Raw genomic sequence first — 16,286 nt, forward strand, 5'->3', positions numbered from 1 at the left:
AGAACCCATTCCTACCCAGATCTATATGCCACACATACAATATCTCGAGGCTGCCAAGCAACCAACAAAGCTGCATGAAGGCATTGAAATTGACATGTTCAAAGGGGTTATTCATACAAATTCAAAATATGATCCAACATATGAACAACACTTGACAAATATACCAGATTTCGATACAGGGCAAATAGCTAAAGATAAAATAATTTTTGCTGTTGTAACAGACAATGCACATGCACAACCAATCAAACTTGAAGAAATTCAAGATGAGTCCTATGAACATCATAAGTTCTACATGGGTATGAAGAACAAGCATAATGGCAGCTAAATTCTCCATCACGAAATTCAGCCAGTGCAAAAATTATGGGTATTAAATACATGATCGTAGTCAGTTAAAGGGAAACACAAGCATTGATGGAGGAGACCCTATTTGATCACAAAGATTCATTCACATAGAAGGGAAGACATTAAGGATTCAACCACAATAGTTAAAAACTCGGTCAATAAACCTCAAGTCACTGATTACCTAATATTGCCCTATGATGCTATTAAAGATTGGTTGACTCTACAAGAACAAGTGATGCAATTGTTAATTCTTGTTATTTTTCTTTACTTATCTAATTATGTTTTTTATTTGTGATTCGTGCTAATCTCAACTACTCATGGATTCATACATTTGTCCATTCATCTCAGTAATATGCATTTAACTATCCATTCATCGCAACTTTGCATTCAATATCAACATTAAAGTGCATAAATTTAAAAGGAAATCTAATTGGAGTTTGAGTTTCAGAAACGTTACAGTGGGTTGGCAAAGAAGACTCTGTACCTACTTGGACCCACTCATCTCATTCGCTCTCACATTTCATAAAACAAATATATGCTACAATACAAGTTTGGGGTGCGATCCAAGTAGCACGAAAGACGTACTACTCTAACAGAGACCAAATTTAGTATCAGGCACAGAAGTTTCTCAGACATTCATCAAATGGTACATGAGCACATGAGAAAGCAATACATAAGCATATAGAAATTCACCGATCTCACACATGCATCAACAGATAAAAAAAGAGGGAGTCAAAATTTATACCTTTGGCTTTGGATCGAGCATTTCTTGTTTTGTTTTCCAGTGCATCGCCGGATTTGAGATTTTGTAGCAATTCCGTTGTCTCTTCCATGGTACTGACGTTAGCTCAAAGTTCCTTGCACAAAGAATGACCACATGCATGTGTTAGTTTTGGTTTATTTTCTTGAAATGCACAAATCAAAATTGAAACAAAGAAGTTTGGGGGAGAGTTCTTTCTTTATACCTTTAAGCTCTTGGATAGGACGGAAATAAGGGCCCTGCTTTTCCGTTTGCAGGCATGATGCACTCCATGATCCTCTTTGCTGTGTTGATGATGGTATAGAAATGAAGCTCAGATGGGCTAAGGTTTGAGAGCAAGATGGAGAGAGCCCTCATGGCTCTAGGCTCGAGGCTAGAGAGAAGCAGCTCTAAGTTTTAGAAATGGGAAATTAAATTAAATTAAATTTATATATATATTAAAATCCAAACTTGGGTGGTACTGTTTCATAACAATAAAATGACGAAAATGCCCTTCAAAAAAATTATTTCTCAATGTTTTCTACCAGCTTCTCTACAATAAAAGGACAGTTGTGCCCTTTGTGTCCACACGTCTGCCATCGCCTGTTCTCTTCGTGCATCGAGTGGCATTGCACACCGTTTCCCTTTTAGGCTAGCCATGTGTAGATCATCGTCGAAGGCTTTGCTTCCAATTCTTCTCGACATTTCCTTCTGTTTCCACTTCTATCTCTCTCACTCCGCAGTCTTCTCTCCTCTCATCTCACTCTTCTTCTAAGGCTCTGACTCTCCTTCCCTACTGAAAGAACCATGATCTTTCATGTTCCCCTCTTCTATTCCTTTGGGTAATTTTCCAGTACACTTTTCCATTTGCTTCCTACACTAATCTCACCCTGAAACCAAACACCATCTTTGCCGAAAATTTTGAATTTTTCTCGGAAATTATCGCCTATCCCTGAGATTTTCTTAGTGGGTTTTCGTTCTCAGGTCCCGTATGTAAAAGGGTTTTGGCTTTGGTAGCAGATGAAGATCGGTGACAATGATCGAAGTTCGTCGCCGTGTGGGTGATCCCAGTGGCACTGGTTTTCAATTCTGGTGATTTCTATGGTTTTGTGTTGAATAATATTTGGGGATTTGGTTTGGGTCTGTGGGTAAGCAATACTCAGGTTAAATTTGGTTCCCTTTATTTTCTCAAATTTGTTTCACCGCATGATTTTTTGATCCTTTACTTAATAGTTCTTAAGAAATTTTAGAATCTTTATTTGTTTTGAATTTTTTTTTATATTTTATTTTCAAGCCTTGAATTTGGTTTTAATTTCTCTGTTGATAAGTTTGAGGATGAAATTTATTCTTTCTTAACATTATTTGACTGCAAATTCTAGGTTCCAACCCCTAGTAACGCAACATGCTCGATTCCAATTCTTAATTAAGGGGGATGATGCAAAACCCAGAATTTCTTTGTAAGTTGGCTTCTCTTTAGACTATACAGGTATATTTATTCTGGGTGCCTAAGGTTTTGAGTTTTGAAGTTTGTGTTTGATTAATTAACCATTGAGATAGCCGTCATATATGACACTGCCAAGATTCTCAATTCTTAGTCTTTCATATTTACAATTTGGTTTGTGGTCTTTTGACATCTCTGCTGCTCTACCCATTACCAAGCACAGCTCGACAATCCCCAGCATTAGCAACTATCAGGGTCCTGCAAAAATTACACAGTATGTAAGACTAAGACATGAAACCTAATTAAGATTCACAACTTCTACATGCAAAGTATTTAGAAAGAAATTCCATACAAACTCAATGCTCATCAGTCAATTTCTTTCTCTCTTTCATAATTTAACTTTTGCTTCTTATTGCCTTTGTTTTTTCTTTTCTGTCTTGCAGATACTCTTTAATTTGTAGCAATCACTTCTGTCGCAACTGGTCGGCAACAGTAATAGTCAACCCTGTAAGAAGTGACATAGATTTTTCTTTGATATGTTTGATAGATATAGCCTGAATTGATATTTCTCCCTTAGCTTCCTGCGGAATCCATGTTGATTATATGGATTAATTATGCAACTTGATTGAAGTTTGATGTAATTTCATATTGTTAAACCCCCTTAAATGGATGAGAAAATATTGTTAAACCCCTCAAACTTTATTTGCGCTCTACTTTCAATTTAATTTCATATCAGTGAGACAATATAATTTTGTTTGAAAGGTTGGAAAAAGCTAATAACTCTTGGTAAAATGTCTTTATGCGGATCACAAACAAGCAAACATTATCAAATCTATGTGTATGAGTTGCAAAGATACATATGCAAAATAATAGGTGACCTCTTCATTCTATATTTCTAACTTTTTTTTATTTATTTATTTATTTTCCAAAATCCATGATGAGCAATTTATGTTTCTCTTTCTTTAACATTTTTTTCCTTTGGTTTTGCTCACTTGATTTGATTGACACCTACTTTTTAGAATTAGAATAGAATATGGTTATAATTATCTGCAATTGTGGGGTAATTGGCAAAAACTCGAGACCCTTTTATGCCTGTTTGAAGGAACAAACAGAGTTTGTAAACCTCTGCCTTGCCCATACATGTTTTACTCTTTCATTGGCATTTAATTTATTTTACCGTTTTGGTTTAGGCTTTTAGTTTGGTTTGATTTGTTGTTAACTTTGTTAATCTGGTAAGAATTACATTTTTCTAATGGCTTGGATTTAGGATTTCAATATAATTTCTTCTTTTTCAACATAATGGTTAATCTGGATAAGGAGGTAGTTTGCATTCAGGTGAGGTGGAGCGGACTTTTTTGAGAAAGAACCTCTTGGTGGAGCCCCCGGAGGACAAAATAGTACTATTTAGTGACTAAGAGCTGAGAGCCCAATTTCATTACAATTTCTTCCTTTTCAACGTAATGGTTATCGAATTAATTGTTTTTCCTTTAAGGGTACCAACAGCAGGCTAGACTCATACCTTTCCATTTTTTCTCTTCCAAATTCCCCAAACAATACTAATGTTATTCCATTTTTTCAAATGATAAATTTTCTACATGGAATCTTATTTTCAAATTTGTTTTATATTTTTGCTCGAAATTCACAAGTGCAGTGTTTTATATTTGTTAAAGGCATAATAGTATATCCATTCAGTTTAATGACATTTAACGAAGTGGTGGTTTACACAATTTTCAGCAGTTTCCACGTAGGTTCTGATTTTAATTGTTTGGTAAAACCTATAGATTGTTAAACTAATGACAAGCTATTACTATATATTGTTCATATCAAGGATGGAGACATTTTTAGATTACCCTAAAATATAGCTAGGAAACACCTGTTCTTTTTTATTACGGCAGACATTGATGCCCTACAATGTTGACTTTCTTTAATGCTTCCTCTGGATTCTCCAGTTTCTTTTTAAAGTTTATTTGGTTGTTGAAAAAAAAAAAACTTAAAAATGAAGGGCTTTAGAGTTTGATCATTTGTGCCTCAAATTTGGTACGGTTTCTTTCCCCTATATAATTTCGATTGGTAATATAGATTTTCATCATAAATTATTGTATTCTTTTGCAAAGTTGTTCATTTTTTATACTTTTTTTTAACTTTAACCCTTCGCTTGAGATCTCAACTTCAATTAGAGAAAGTGGAAGAGGAGCATAGAAGTATGTCCACTACTCCTCTGTTTCATTGGTAATATCTCCAAACCCAATTCTCAGTTTTTAGGTTATTTTCACATCAATTAATTTTGCCTGTAATATTATTTTAGGGAATTTTCCGTGCACAATTTTTTTTCTGGGTCAAATAAATAGTTATGGGTCTTCAACATGTTATTTTTATGTATTATAGTTTATTAGTTCACAACTATAATTTTTCAATATTAATGGTAAAGCTTAATTTCGGATTGCATGTCTGAAAGTTTAGCCTTTTGTTTACAATTTGAATTGCATGTCTCAAAATTTATAGTATTTTCTTTAATTGCCAACTTAGAGCTCAGAGAAAGAGGTAGCAGCCATCCATCTATTTTTGAGCCCTTTGTTTCGTTGGTAATCAGGTAAAGCTCAAATATTTCGAACATGTTTAGTTTTGGATTAGTCTCTACATCTACACACATCAACAACAACAACAACAACAAAGCATTTTCCCACTAAGTGGGGTCGGCTATATGAATCCTAGAACGCCATTGCGCTCGGTTTTGTGTCATGTCCTCCGTTAGATCCAAGTACTCTAAGTCTTTTCTTAGAGTCTCTTCCAAAGTTTTCCTAGGTCTTCCTCTACCCCTTCGGCCCTGGACCTCTGTCCCGTAGTCACATCTTCGAACCGGAGCGTCAGTCGGCCTTCTTTGCACATGTCCAAATCACCGGAGCCGATTTTCTCTCATCTTTCCTACAATTTCGGCTACTCCTACTTTACCTCGGATATCCTCATTCCCAATCTTATCCTTTCTCGTGTGCCCACACCTCCCACGAAGCATCCTCATCTCCGCTACACCCATTTTGTGTACGTGTTGATGCTTCACCACCCAACATTTTGTGCCATACAACATCGATGGCCTTATTGTCGTCCTATAAAATTTTCCCTTGAGCTTCAGTGGCCTACGACGGTCACACAACACGCCGGATGCACTCTTTCCATCCAGCTCGTATTCTATGGTTGAGATCTCCATCTAATTCTCCGTTCTCTTGCAAGATAGATCCTAGGTAGCGAAAACGGTCGCTTTTTGTGATCTTCGCTAGATTGCTCCGGTCATTAGTGTGGATAAGTATATAAATGGATAGAGATAGGAAAGCAAACACAAGATGTACGTGGTTCACCCAGATTGGCTACGTCCACGGAATAGAAGAGTTCTCATTAATTGTGAAGGGTTTACACAAGTACATAGGTTCAAGCTCTCCTTTAGTGAGTACAAGTGAAAGATTTAGTACAAATGACATTAGGAAATATTGTGGGAGAATGATCTCGTAATCACGAAACTTCTAAGTATCGGAGTGTGGTGTCGTCTTGACTTGCCTTATCTGTCTCATAGGTAGATGTGGCATCTTCTCTGGAAGTACTCTTCCTCAATCCAGGGGTGGTATCTTTAACTGGTGGAGATGCACAAGGTAATGTATCAATTTCACTTGAAGCTTACTTGTAGTTTCAGGCTTGGTCAAGCGCGATACAAACCATGTAGTAGGAGTCCCCCAAGTCGCCGAGTTAGGGGGTCTGCTGAAAGAGGTGAGAGACAAGGTAAGCAATCAGAGCTCCGACTGATTGTTCACCTTCTCCCCATCTTGCAGCAGCATGAAGGATAAAGAGAAGAAAAATGAGAAGAGATGATATGAGATACTTTTGCTTTTGAAGAAGTAACTTTCCACAGGCTTATTCTTGAACTGAGCTGGAGGGTTTTCTGGTTTCCTCCAGAGTATTAAGGCCGACTGAAGAATTTGAGGGTCAAAACAAGTCCATCAAATCTAGAGTACGTTCCACCCTGCTGATATGGGATACTTTTGCTTTTGACAGAGTAATGGATGTATCGGCACGTGTGCTGTTACGCTTGTCTCCACATGCTTCCTTGTATCCTTCGCACTTGCCCTATCTGTTCCTCAAGCAGATGCGGAATCTTCCCTGGAAACATAAGATGTTGAAGATGAGTACTCGAGAGCAATGCCAGGTAAGTAATCAGGTAAGGGGTTCCAGGCAGTCAGTTCCTGGCTGGAAGCTTGATTCCAAGTGCTGACTGATTGCTCTCTTTCTCCTTGTCTTGCAGGTAAAAACAAGGCCAAAAGAAAAGACAGGGAAAAAACATGATATGGGATACTCTTGCTTTTAACCCTGATGATATGAGATATTCTTGCTCTAGTATAGCTTGTTTGCAGAGGTATTATCGGGGGGAAAGAAAGCTAAATATTTTGAAAGGCTTCGTTGGGAGTGCCCTCTTAGATATGATGAAGGGTTGAGCATTTTTGCAGGTCTGCCTGTCCGTTGGGGATGGAGGTCGACATATATAGGAGTCTCCCTAACAACAAGTAGTAATGCTATTCCTTTACCCTGCTTGGTCATAGCACGGTAGTGGGAGCTGCCAGTTTCACATGTTTTAACTCTGTCAGAGCACTTTGAAAAGGTGGTCTGTGGTATCTGGCTCTCGAGATTCGGAGAACGATGCCTCTTCGATTTTTGAGAAAGCAATCATGTTGGGGGTCTGACTCTCGAGATTCGGAGAGCAGTGTCTCTTCGATTTTTGAGGAAGTAATCATGTTGGGAGTCTGGCTCTCGAGATTCGGAGGGCGGTGCCTCTTCGATTTTGGAGCAAGCAATCTTGTTGGGAGTGTTGTCTCGAATGTGAGTAAAGGTTGGGCATGTTTGCTAGTCTACCTTGCCACGAAGCACAAAGGTTGACACACAGGGACTTTCCAATTATCCAGCAATGGTACTGTTCCTTTACCCTCTCTTCGATTTTGAGAAAGTAGTCATGTTGGGAGTCTGGCTCTCGAGATTCGGAGGACGGTGCCTCTTCGATTTTGGAGCAAGCAATCTTGTTGGGAGTGTTTTCTCGAATGTGAGTAAAGGTTGGGCATGTTTGCTAGTCTACCTTGCCACGAAGCACAGAGGTTGACACACAGGGACTTTCCAATTATCCAGCAGTGGTACTGTTCCTTTACCCTTGTGGGTAATAATATGGTAGCTAGACCTTCAAAATTTATGTGTCTAAACTTTTGTTAGTGCTGTTTCTTTGCTATTCTTTTACCTTTCTTGGTCAGAGCGATGTAGTGGGAGCTGCAAGCTTCACGTGCTCAACTTTGGCAGAGAACTTTGGCAAAGTTATCTGTGGTACCCATGAGCTATTGTTGCGTGTGGGAAGTGGGTGATTGAACAGTAAGATTCATGTGCTTTCTACTTCACCAGAAGTCTTCGACAGAATGCCCATAATTTCTGCAAAGCTGAGTGTGCGTGTGACAGGTGCTGACAAGGCTAGAAAAGTAGGTGCCTCTTCGATTTCTGAGATCAGCCCTCGTGGTCTCTGAGCAACCCAGCTTTTGAGAAAGCGAGCGCCTCTTCGATTGATTCAGAGAACGATGCCTCATCGATTTTTGAGAAAGCAATCATGTGGGTCTGGCGTGCCTCTTCGATTTTGGAGCAAGCAATCTTGTTGGGAGTGTTTTCTCGAATGTGAGTAAAGGTTGGGCATGTTTGCTAGTCTACCTTGCCACGAAGCACAGAGGTTGACACACAGGGACTTTCCAATTATCCAGCAATGGTACTGTTCCTTTACCCTCTCTTCGATTTTTAAGAAAGTAGTCATGTTGGGAGTCTGGCTCTCGAGATTCGGAGGACGGTGCCTCTTCGATTTTTGGAGCAAGCAATCTTATTGGGAGTGTTTTCTCGAATGTGAGTAAAGGTTGGGCATGTTTGCTAGTCTACCTTGCCACGAAGCACAGAGGTTGACACACATGGACTTTCCAATTATCCAGCAGTGGTACTGTTCCTTTACCCTTGTGGGTAATAATATGGTAGCTAGACCTTCAAAATTTATGGGTCTAAACTTTGTTAGTGTTGTTTCTTTGCTATTCTTTTACCCTTCTTGGTCAGAGCGATGTAGTGGGAGCTGCAAGCTTCACGTGATCAACTTTGGCAGAGAACTTTGGCAAAGTTATCTGTGGTACCCATGAGCTATTGTTGCGTGTGGGAAGTGGGTGATTGAACAGTAAGATTCATGTGTTTTCTACTTCCCCAGAAGTCTTTGACAGAATGCCCATAATTTCCGCAAAGCTAAGTGTGCGTGTGACAGGTGCTGACAAGGCTGGAAAAGTAGGTGCCTCTTCGATTTCTGAGAGCGGCCCTCGTGGTCTCTAGGGAGCCCAGCTTTTGAGAAAGCGAGCGCATCTTCGATTTCTGAGATCGGCCTTCGTGGTCTTTGAGCAGCCCAACTTTTGAGAAAGCAAACGCCTCTTCGATTTCTGAGATCAACCCTCGTGATCTCTAAGCAGCCCAGCTTTTGAGAAAGCAAACGCCTCTTCGATTTCTGAGCAGGCGCCTCTTCGATTTCTGAAGCTCCGTCGAGTGCAGATTTTTATAGGGGCTGGCATTAAGTTTCAAATCACACTTGAATCTCCACCAGTAGAAGCTTCATTCTTGCACTTCTAAGATCTTGATTTGTCCGACCTCTTCTCTCTTCAACACCTTTGAAAATGTCTGGCCCCTCCGACCGTCGTTTTGACTTGAACCTTGTTGAAGAGGCAGCCCCGCCTTCTCCAGACAACATATGGCGCCCATCATTCGTCTCCCCTGCTGGTCCTCTTACCGTTGGGGATTCCGTGATGAAGAATGATATGACCGCTGCGGTGGTGGCCAGGAACCTTCTCACTCCCAAAGATAACAGACTACTTTCCAAACGGTCTGATGAGTTAGCTGTTAAGGATTCGCTGGCTCTCAGTGTTCAGTGTGCAGGTTCTGTGTCTAATATGGCCCAACGCCTATTTGCTAGAACCCGCCAAGTTGAATCATTGGCGGCTGAAGTTATGAGTCTCAAACAGGAGATTAGAGGGCTCAAGCATGAGAATAAACAGTTGCACCGGCTCGCACATGACTATGCTACAAACATGAAGAGGAAGCTTGACCAGATGAAGGAAACTGATGGTCAGGTTTTACTTGATCATCAGAGATTTGTGGGTTTGTTCCAAAGGCATTTATTGCCTTCGTCTTCTGGGGCTGTACCGCGTAATGAAGCTCCAAATGATCAACCTCTGATGCCTCCTCCTTCTAGGGTTCTGTCCAGTACTGAGGCTCCAAATGATCCCCCTCCGGTGCCTTCTCTTTCTGGGGCTCTACCGACTGCTGAGACTTCTCCTAAGCAACCTTTGTGAAGGCTCCCTCTTGTGTGTTTATTTTGACTCATGTATATGTACATATTTGTAGCTTATTGGGGATATCAATAAATAAGCTTTCCTTCATTTCAACGTATTGTGTTAAATACACCAAAGCCTTCTTCGCTAAGTTCTTTGAATTTTCTTTTGTTGAAGCTTGTATTTTGAAGCTTTTATAGTGGAGCATGTAGGTTGGGGTAGTGTTCCCTTAATTTCCCGAGTGAGGAAAACTTCTCGGTTGGAGACTTGGAAAATCCGAGTCACTGAGTGGGATCGGCTATATGAATCTTAGAACGCCATTGTGCTCGATCCTGTGTCATGTCCTTCGTTAGATCCAAGTACTCTAAGTCTTTTCTTAGAGTCTCTTCCAAAGTTTTCCTAGGTCTTCCTCTACCCCTTCGGCCCTGAACCTCTGTCCCATAGTCGCATCTTCTAATCGGAGCGTCAGTAGGCCTTTTTTGCACATGTCCAAACCACCGTAACCGATTTTCTCTCATCTTTCCTTCAATTTCGGCTACTCCTACTTTACCCCGGATATTCTCATTCCTAATCTTATCCTTTCTCGTGTGCCCACACATCCAACGAAGCATCCTCATCTCCGCTACACTCATTTTGTGTACGTGTTGATGTTTCACCGCCCAACATTCTGTGCCATACAGCATCGCCGGCCTTATTGCCGTCCTATAAAATTTTCCCTTGAGCTTCAGTGGCATACGGCGGTCACACAACACGCCGGATGCACTCTTCCACTTCATCCATCCAGCTTGTATTCTATGGTTGAGATCTCCATCTAATTCTCCGTTCTTTTGCAAGATAGATCCTAGGTAACGAAAACGGTCGCTCTTTGGTATTTCTTGATCTCCGATCCTCACCCCTAACTCGTTTTGGCCTCCATTTGCACTGAACTTGCACTCCATATATTCTGTCTTTGATCGGCTTAGGCGAAGACCTTTAGATTCCAACACTTCTCTCCAAAGGTTAAGCTTTGCATTTACCCCTTCCTGAGTTTCATCTATCAACACTATATCGTCTGCGAAAAGCATACACCAAGGAATATCATCTTGAATATGTCCTGTTAACTCATCCATTACCAACGCAAAAAGGTAAGGACTTAAGGATGAGCCTTGATGTAATCCTACAGATATGGGAAAGCTTTCGGTTTGTCCTTCATGAGTTCTTACGGCAGTCTTTGCTCCTTCATACATATCCTTTATAGCTTGGATATATGCTACTCGTACTCCTTTCTTCTCTAAAATCCTCCAAAGAATGTCTCTTGGGACCCTATCATACGCTTTTTCCAAATCTATAAAGACCATGTGTAAATCCTTTTTCCCATCTCTATATCTTTCCATCAATCTTCGTAAGAGATAGATTGCCTCCATGGTTGAGCGCCCTGGCATGAACCCAAATTGGTTGTCCGAAACCCGTGTCTCTTGCCTCAATCTATGCTCAATGACTCTCTCCCAGAGCTTCATTGTATGACTCATTAGCTTAATACCCCTATAGTTCATGCAATTTTGTACGTCGCCCTTATTCTTGTAGATAGGCACTAAAGTGCTCGTTCGCCACTCATTTGGCATCTTCTTCGTTTTCAAAATCCTATTGAAAAGGTCAGTGAGCCATGTTATACCTGTCTCTCCCAAAAGTTTCCACACTTCGATTGGTATATCGTCTGGGCCTATTGCTTTTTTATGCTTCATCTTCTTCAAAGCTACAACCACTTCTTCCTTCCGGATTTGACGATAAAAAGAGTAGTTTCTACACTCTTCTGAGTTACTCAACTCCCCTAAAGAAGCACTCATTTCATGTCCTTCATTGAAAAGATTATGAAAATAACCTCTCCATCTGTCTTTAACCGCGTTCTTTGTAGCAAGAACCTTTCCATCCTCATCCTTGATGCACCTCACTTGGTTTAGGTCCCTTGTCTTCTTTTCCCTTGCTCTAGATAGTTTATAGATATCCAACTCTCCTTCTTTGGTATCTAGTCGTTTATACATATCGTCGTAAGCCGCTAACTTAGCTTCTCTGACAGCTTTCTTCGCCTCTTGCTTCGCTTTTCTATACCTTTCACCATTTTCATCGGTCCTCTCCTTGTATAAGGCTTTACAACATTCCTTCTTAGCCTTCACCTTTGTTTGTACCTCCTCATTCCACCACCAAGATTCCTTTTGGTGTGGGGCAAAGCCCTTGGACTCTCCTAATACCTCTTTTGCTACTTTTCGTATACAACTAGCCATGGAATCCCACATTTGGCTAGCTTCCCCCTCTCTATCCCACACACATTGGGTGATTACCTTCTCTTTGAAAATGGCTTGTTTTTCTTCTTTTAGATTCCACCATCTAGTCCTTGGGCACTTCCAAGTCTTGTTCTTTTGTCTTACTCTTTTGATATGTACATCCATCACCAACAAGCGATGTTGATTAGCCACGCTCTCTCCTGGTATAACTTTGCAATCCTTACAAGTTATACGATCCCCTTTCCTCATTAGAAGAAAATCTATTTGTGTTTTTGACGACCCACTCTTGTAGGTGATCACATGTTCTTCTCTCTTCTTAAAAAAGGTGTTGGCTAAGAAGAGATCATATGCCATTGCAAAATCCAAGATAGCTTCCCCATCCTTGTTTCTCTCCCCAAAACCATGGCCACCATGAAAACCTCCATAGTTGCCTGTCTCCCTGCCCACGTGTCCATTTAAATCTCCTCCTATAAATAACTTCTCCGTCTGAGCAATTCCTTGCACCAAGTCTCCAAGATCGTCCCAAAATTTCTCCTTCGAACTCGTATCCAACCCTACTTGAGGTGCGTACGCACTAATCACATTGATAAGTTCTTGTCCTATTACAATCTTGATTGCCATGATTCTATCTCCTACCCTCTTGACATCTACAACATCTTGTACCAAGGTCTTGTCCACGATGATGCCAACACCGTTTCTCGTTCTATTTGTGCCCGAATACCAAAGTTTAAACCCTGAGTTTTCTAGATCCTTTGCCTTACTACCAACCCACTTAGTTTCTTGTAGGCACATAATATTTATCCTTCTCCTTACCATAACTTCCACTACTTCTATAGATTTTCCCGTTAAGGTTCCTATATTCCACGTTCCTAAACGCATTTTGCTCTCTTGAACTCTACCCTTCTGTCCTAGCTTCTTCACCCTCCCCCGTCTAATAAGATCAAAGTACTTTTTTTGTGTGTCCCGGGTAAAGTTGATAGGAGCATATGCTCCCAAACAACTTTGAGTGGAGTCGTTCGAAAAGAAGTTTCTATGGCCCCCTTGCTCATTTAACACTGCATCCGGGTGCCGATGGAGATACAGCGACCCTTGCTCACTTATCACTGTGCTCGGGCCACACAGCGCGCCACTTACGGGTGACGCCCTAGCTTTAGCGCGATTTTGTTCTGGATTCATTTTCATAAGGATACAAAGAATAAATATTCACTGGTCCTTTACAATGACGATTCAATGGTTATGAATTAGTGTAATTCATGGATATAATGGATATATTGACAAAGGGATATATTGAAATATGCAGGAAATTGTTTCTCTGTAACACATTGTGAGTCGAGGAATCTCTTTCTTTTGAGCTGGCCATGTCGGAGTATATTTTTAGTAACTTGGTACACCATATCACATTCAAAGACTCTTTTACGTGCCCTTTTGTATTTGTGTTTGGTAAATATATAATAGGGAAAATTAGGTTCACATCATTTGTTTTGTTACTCCATTGATTAAAATCCTATTCATTTTCAATTTTTGATCAATGTCTTTAGGTATTAATAACATCATTAATTATTTGAATAATAAAATGTTTTTATTTTTAAATATATTCGTTTAATGTTAAAAATGTTACAATTAGTATATTTATATTTATGGTTAAATTTTTTTATCATATAATTTTATTTTTAGTTTGTACCTATTTTTAATTTGCAAATATTTTTTAATTTGTACCAATTTTCTTTTCATTTTTCATTTGTACCCATATATTAGTTTCTTTTTGTGCCCATATTTTTTTTAAGTTTTATTTGTGTTTGTACCCATGTGTATACCGTCACGTGACATTGTATATTTAATCAATAATAGAAAAATTACATATGGTATATTTATGTTTTATGCGTAAACTTTGTATCATATATTTATATTTTTAGTTTGTACCCACTTTTAATTTGCAACATTTTTTTTAAATTTGTTGTATTTTCTTTTTAGTTTTATTTTGTACCCATGTACTAATTTCTTTTAGCGCCTATATTTTTAAAAATTCATTTGTATTCATAAATTTTAATCTTTTATTTGTACCCTAATTTATTTTTAATGTACTCATTCTTCTTTATTAATGTACCACTTTGTTATATGTGAAATGTACCAATTTTTTTGTAAAATGTACTAATTTTTTTAACACTATGGATACATTCTTTTGCCATTTATTATTTCTTATTTTTACATATTTTTTATCCATTTATTCAATCAAAATGTTTGAATTTTTTTATTGTAACCGTTTCTAATAGTATTATAATGAGAGATTTTAAATTTATAGGATTATAAATCTCATAAAATATCAAATAATTAATGTCAAAGCTATAAAAATATAAATATTAATAGTAATATAATGAGGTGTACAAAGTTAAGAGACCTTGATCAAACTTTGAATAATATTAAGGTTTTAATCAAAGAATGTTAAGGATTAGGGACCACATCCAAAATATCCCTATATAATATTTGTCGTAGTATTTTGTATATGGTTGAGTCACATGAAATTCAAGATTCCAGTTAGTATATCATTTGACGCTTACCATCATCTAATCTTTGGCATGTATAATCCATGCGGTTGCTTTACAAAATCTGTTCGAATAATCTCCATTAAATGACTTCTGTGTTTGTGACCTTTTACTCAAATTTTATATATTTTCTCCTCTCTAATTTGTGTTTTTTGCCGTGTCAGAAGATTATTTTTGTATAAGATATAAATCTTAGAAACATTCACCCATTGTTTAGTTTCTTTGACGAATTTTGTAGTGTTAGTTCTGCACCATTTCAGTTTGGCTTGGATTGGATAAATAATAGCATTGTTTATGCTAATTTGCCAATATCCTCATATTTTTAAGTTATCTCGAAGACTAATTCTGGGCCTTTTATTCAGTGTTTTGAAGACGTTGGGGACTTCACTGTGACAAAGAAATTGAAGACTTAGGGTCTAAATATATTTTCACATGTAAATATATATCTAAAACTATCTACATGATTCATACGATTTCTAAACCCTCGCAGCACCGCGCGGGCAAGCTTTCTAGTTATGTACTAAAAGAGAAAAACTTTGTTACTGTTCATCCAATTTTGCTCTGAGAGTTGTTAGACCAACTCTATTGTCTTATTTCCTCACTCATGTTATATTTACACCTACTATACAAAGTTGTCAAAAATTAAAATGTTATTTTCTCACCCATTATTATTCCTAAAATAACCCTATATATAATTAAAGACACATTTCTCTTAAGAAAAGAATATAAACAGAGAATATTACACGTTTGGTCGGGATTGAAAATGAAGAAGCTTACTCAAGTCCGAACCCATGTTTTAACTTCTCTCAGCAGTTTACTTTGTCCTGCAATATGTTTGTCTTTAAAAGTCGATTTGCACTTGGTATGAACATGATGATCTTTTCACTTCATTAATGGCTGATGTCTTTTTTGCTTGGCATTCTTACCAGTTAGGCCCTCTATAACATTGGGAACCTTTCCTGGGGCTCGTAAGAAAACCCTTCCCAAAAAACGTTCTCTTGGTCAAAACAAGCCACTCGAAACACTTGGTTCATCACTGTCGCAATCAGGGTAAAATAAAAAAAAATGTCTTGCCTTTTTGTATTGTCATAAACTCATTAAAAAACAAATTTACTGTACGACAGTAGTATGCAACAATTGAAACTTAATTCAGCTTCAATTCTAACTTTAAAGGGAGAGAGAGGTGGTGCTTGTGGTAAGTACGGGCTAATGAAAAATCGACCAGTCTTACCGTTGTTTAGGTTTTCAATTCTAAATCAACCACGCCTACAACAGTATGCAACAAATTTACCCTAACCTAATGAACGATGTCGATAGAGCTATACTTCAATTCCAGAAATTCTCATTCAAAAACAAATTGCACCCTAATCTAATGCAAATTCAAATAAAAAATCACAAAACTATGCTTCAATTGTACGATGTCGGCAAATCAAGATGACCCATATAAATTATCTTTTACTTCTTTGACGGAAACATAATCATCTAGTTCTTCCATAGAAACGTTATCTTCTAAGTTCATTCGTTTTGCTTTCTCAAAATGATTTTGTTTTCTCTGAATGAAAGGAGATAGGAATGATGAGTTAGGGTTTAAGAGAGACAAATTTCCTA

At 38.5% G+C, this 16,286-nt stretch overlaps 2 long non-coding RNA genes across 2 annotated transcripts; one reads left to right on the forward strand and one right to left on the reverse strand.

The window, feature by feature from the left end:
* Positions 1-763: 763 nt before the first annotated feature.
* On the reverse strand, positions 764-1,679 carry LOC126627114 (uncharacterized). The gene is made up of 2 exons (XR_007624907.1): positions 1,308-1,679; positions 764-1,199 (listed from the first exon to the last, which is right to left on the reverse strand). It is a non-coding gene; the product is annotated as an uncharacterized LOC126627114 (long non-coding RNA).
* Positions 1,680-2,702: 1,023 nt separating this feature from the next.
* Positions 2,703-13,570, forward strand: LOC126627113 (uncharacterized). Its single transcript, XR_007624906.1, has 3 exons — positions 2,703-2,796; positions 2,966-4,751; positions 13,439-13,570. It is a non-coding gene; the product is annotated as an uncharacterized LOC126627113 (long non-coding RNA).
* Positions 13,571-16,286: the final 2,716 nt, after the last annotated feature.

This window comes from Malus sylvestris, chromosome 6 (genome assembly GCF_916048215.2).
Source record: "Malus sylvestris chromosome 6, drMalSylv7.2, whole genome shotgun sequence".
NCBI lineage: Eukaryota > Viridiplantae > Streptophyta > Magnoliopsida > Rosales > Rosaceae > Malus > Malus sylvestris.